The sequence below is a fragment of the Coregonus lavaretus genome (assembly GCF_964263955.1).
Source record: "Coregonus lavaretus genome assembly, contig: HAP1_SCAFFOLD_3522, whole genome shotgun sequence".
In the NCBI taxonomy this organism is placed as follows: domain Eukaryota; kingdom Metazoa; phylum Chordata; class Actinopteri; order Salmoniformes; family Salmonidae; genus Coregonus; species Coregonus lavaretus.
Genome location: NW_028166108.1, coordinates 1 through 4,421, shown reverse-complemented (window position 1 = coordinate 4,421; position 4,421 = coordinate 1). Strand labels below are relative to the sequence as shown.

At 48.0% G+C, this 4,421-nt stretch overlaps 1 long non-coding RNA gene across 1 annotated transcript; it reads left to right on the top strand.

The window, feature by feature from the left end:
• Positions 1–252: 252 nt before the first annotated feature.
• Positions 253–4,029, top strand: LOC311114406. Its single transcript, XR_014611101.1, has 3 exons — positions 253–309; positions 2,432–2,544; positions 3,945–4,029. It is a non-coding gene; the product is annotated as an uncharacterized lncRNA (long non-coding RNA).
• Positions 4,030–4,421: the final 392 nt, after the last annotated feature.

Genomic DNA, 4,421 nt, shown 5'->3' with positions numbered 1-4,421 from the left:
TCTCCACTCCTCGGAGCTACCAGCCCCTGTGAACTGGTGTGAAGAGTTTTGGCCTTGAGTGGAGAGCGTTCCAACCCGTGCCCTCTCCCTCTTCCTCCCCTGGCTCATGTAGTTACTACTGAATGAATGTTAAATATAATCATACTGGAGAAAGTGCTGGTGAAAGACAGTATGGCTGTTATGCTTTGATGCTGTGTTGTTCTGGTCTCTATATGTCTGACGGTCTCTCTCTCTCTGTGTTTCACTCCTGCAGGGCCTTGTACTCATATGAGGGCAACACCAATGATTTGACTCTGGCATCATCAGGAGGTAAGCAAAATTGATTGATTGTTGTTCTGGTTTATTTGATTAAACTGTACTCTCTGTGCCTCTTGCCTTGATAACATGTATTGAGATGGGGGGAAAGAGCCTGCAATTGACTATTAATTACTCTTTGTTTGGAGGGGAAATGTTGCAGTAGAGGGCATACTTATTTGCTTTGAGGCCTCCATTGATGGTGACAGCCAGCCATTGGTGTTAACAAACGCATGAAAAGGAAATTATGTTTTGTTAAGATGATAACTATTCCATTAGGAAGGCAATTCTTACTGTACCAGATACCTATACATCCTTACAAACCACTCCTGTCTCTATGTGCATCCTGTACCTCTACCTCCTTCCCAGTCTCCATCTCTCATATCTGTAATGTAATTACTGTTGCCTAAATCTGCAGGGACAGCCCTTTCTGCTGTGCAAGCTCAGTTACAAGCTGTGTGTGTGTGTGTGTGTGTGTGTGTGTGTGTGTGTGTGTGTGTGTGTGTGTGTGTGTGTGTGTGTGTGTGTGTGTGTGTGTGTGTGTGTGTGTGTGTGTGTGTGTGTGCGTGCGTGCGTGCGTGCGTGCGTGCGTGCGTGCGTGCGTGCGTGCGTGCGTGCGTGCGTGCGTGCGTGCGTGCGTGCGTGCGTGCGTGCGTGCGTGCGTGCATGAGCGTGAGCGTGCAAGGCTTTTTAATCTCGGTTCTGAGATAAGAAAGAGCTGATATGTAGAGTATGTGCTGGTCTGACTGCTGACCTCTCATTGTGGTACAGTACTGCCTGAGAACTTCTTGAATGATTTTAGTTCCCAATACGTATTTCTCTCAAGATGCAATTAGTAAAGTAGGCTTAGCTGGTGAAGAAGTCTTTCTGGATGGTTGGTATGTTGAGTAAATATATTTGGACTGGACCAGGCTTGTGGTTTTGTCTTATGTTTATGGCAAGAAAGTTAGCTACCTATTTAGTCATGAAACTGTTCTTAAATATTTGATACTCTGTACTTATGCAATGAGGAAGGCATAATCATTATTACATTTTTGTACATTTGACATTTTAGTCATTTACAGGAGCAATTAGGCTTAAGTGCCTTGCTAAAGGGCACACCGGCAGATGTTTTACCTAGTCGGCTCGAGGATTTAAACCAGTGACCTTTCGGTTACTGGTCCAACCCTCTTAACCGCTAGGCAAAGTTGATTATGATGCCTGTTAATAAAAATGATCCATAACTCATATACCAGTACTTGCTGCTCCTCTCACTGCTCTGTTAATCGTCTGGGAGAGATGCTGATAGGTTGGTCTGGTCTTGTGAGATCCACTATTAGTGGAGGGTTGGAACCTGGAAAAGCTCTGGGATACACACTCATGCACACACAGCATCCCACACACAAAGCATGATTTATTGCCATGCCTATGTTTGTGGTGAGGCAGACCTATCAGTCATCCTATTGGTGTAGAGTAGGTGGAATGGGCGGGCTGGACCAGTGAGACCTGACTCTGATTGGACAGATAGGGTTTCAAGTGTGTTTGTGAGTGTGTGATGGCGTTGGTGGCAGCTCGGTTGACTCGCATTAAAGCAGTCAGGTGTGAGTGTGGGCGTTTGTCTCAGGGGTCATCATGACCCTGTGAAGGACACAGGTGTGTGTTTATGTGTCTGCACTCTAGTCCCCCTCCTACTTTACCCAACCACAGTCAGCGGTCTCTCCGTCTCAATACCTTTACCATCGATGAGATTTTAATATTTCAACAGCGCATTGTTACAGTTGACTGGAGGTTGCCTATTCTCAGTGGACATAAGCCTGCCTTGCTACCAGACTGCAGCTGGGCCACAAAATGTGGAGGAGGGCAGAGACTGGGTCAGGGGGTAACAGTCAGGTCAGCCTGGCGAGTGGTAGTGATGTGTTTTTGTGTAAATACTGTACCTCTCTCATTCTTCTCATCCGTTTTTTCTCCCTTCCTCCTATTCCTCCTCCCTTCCTACTCTCCTCTCCTCCTCCTTCCTCCCCCTTCCTCCCATCATACTCTCCTCTCCCCCTCCTCTTCCTCCTCCCCCTCCTCTCCTCTCCTCCTCCTCCCTCTCCCCCTCCTCCTCCTCTTCCCCTCCTCCTCTCCTCCTCCTCCTCTCCTCCTCCTCCTCCTCTAGCTGGAGGTCTACCAGAGATCACAGTGACCTTCGATAATGGCCGGGTCATGTACGGCTTCTGCAGCCTGAAGGAGCCCACGGCTGCACTGCCGCGCTACGTCCTCATCAACTGGGTGAGACTGTGTGTGTGTGTGTGTGTGTGTGCATGTGTGCATGTATGTGTGTGTTAGTATATGTATGTCTATAAATGTGTGTGTACAGTACATGTGTAACTATATGTGTATGCCTCTATAGGTATACTGTATGTGTGTGTCACACACACTTTCTCTCTGATGGCCCAAGCCCTCCCTCCCTCCTGTCAGTGTGTGTCCACTCAGCCCAGTGAAGCTCTGAGTAATAGGAGCTGAGGCAGTCTGAGACAGTCTAATGGGCTTACTGTGCCTATCGTTGTGACAGGCCCAGACATCCCCTCTGGCTACTGGTCTCTGTCACAGCACCACTCACCACTCTGCTCTGCACTGACCCATAGCACACAGCAGAATGACCATCATATGATTTAAATTTGCAGTAGATAGTGCTTTCCTCAAATCAAAACTCTTTACATTGTGAAAGGGTAGCTAACTCATACCATATATATATTAACTAGGAGGTGAATGGCCCTGGACTTGGTATTATTTGACCAATTATTGTATTATTTTATAATTCTGTAGCAGCAGCAGTACCAGTTCAGTAGCCATGTGTTTTTATGGTTGATTACTATTCCACTATTCCTTTCATGTAATCAGTGGCCATTGTGTTGTTTTGAATAGGCCATGGTAATGCAATCCTACCAGGAATGTTCCTGTTGAGACACAATGCTTCATTCACTCATAATTACTACTGTTAATCTGGACACAAAGACAACATTTTGAATGGAATACAAAGAGTGCATCCAATCCTTTCAATGTGGTTACTTTGATTGATGATGATGATGATGATGATGAAGACGGCGATGATGACACTACAACTGTATTCTTGAAGTCAGAAACACACAGTAGCTCTAACACAGTCTCCTCCCGCCCTCTCCTCTCCCTCTCTCCTCTCCCTCCCTCCCTCCCTCCACTCCCCCTCTCTCCTCTCCCTCCCTCCCTCCCTCCACTCCCCTCTCCTCTCCCTCTCCCTCCCTCCCTCCCTCCACTCCCCCTCTCCTCTCCCTCTCGCCCCTCCCTCTATTCTCTCCCCCTCTCCTCTACCTTCCTCCACTCCCCCTCTCCTCTCCCTCTCTTCTCTCCCCCTCTCCTCTACCTCCCTCCACTCCCCCTCTCCTCTACCTTCCTCCACTCCCCCTCTCCTCTTCCTCTCTTCTCTCCCTCTCTCCTCTACCTCCCTCCACTCCCCCTCTCCTCTCCCTCTCTTCTCTCCCTCTCTCCTCTACCTCCCTCCACTCCCCCTCTCATCTCCCTCTCTTCTCTCCCTCTCTCCTCTACCTCCCTCCACTCCCCCTCTCCTCTCCCTCTCTTCTCTCCCTCTCTCCTCTACCTCCCTCCACTCCCCCTCTCCTCTCCCTCTCTTCTCTCCCTCTCTCCTCTCCCAGGTTGGTGAGGATGTGCCTGATGCCAGGAAGTGTCAGTGTGCCAGCCATGTGGCTAACATTGCAGAGTTTTTCCAGGTCAGTCTCACTGAGGTAAACCCAACTACTGTTTATTAAAACTAGCCTGGATGACTAGCTAAATTAATACATATTTGATGTTGTCTTATGAATGCTATCTGCCCCTATGGGCCCGTATTCTTAAAGTATCTCAGAGTAAGAGTGCTCATCTCTGATCAGTTCCCCTCTGTCCGTTATCTTATTAATTATGATCTAAAAAGCCAAACTGATTCCCTACTCTGAGAGGTTTTATGAATATTGGCCCAGATTTTCTTTCAGGGTATGTCAGTGATTCATTTGGGTGAAAGACTCAGTATTGTCCTCTACCAGCCAAGCCAGAGCAGCAGCCATTAGCTTCTAGCTTCCTATTGAGATTCACCTCAGTGCTCTCTGGGCATAGGAGTGATTCCAATGATCTGCCCA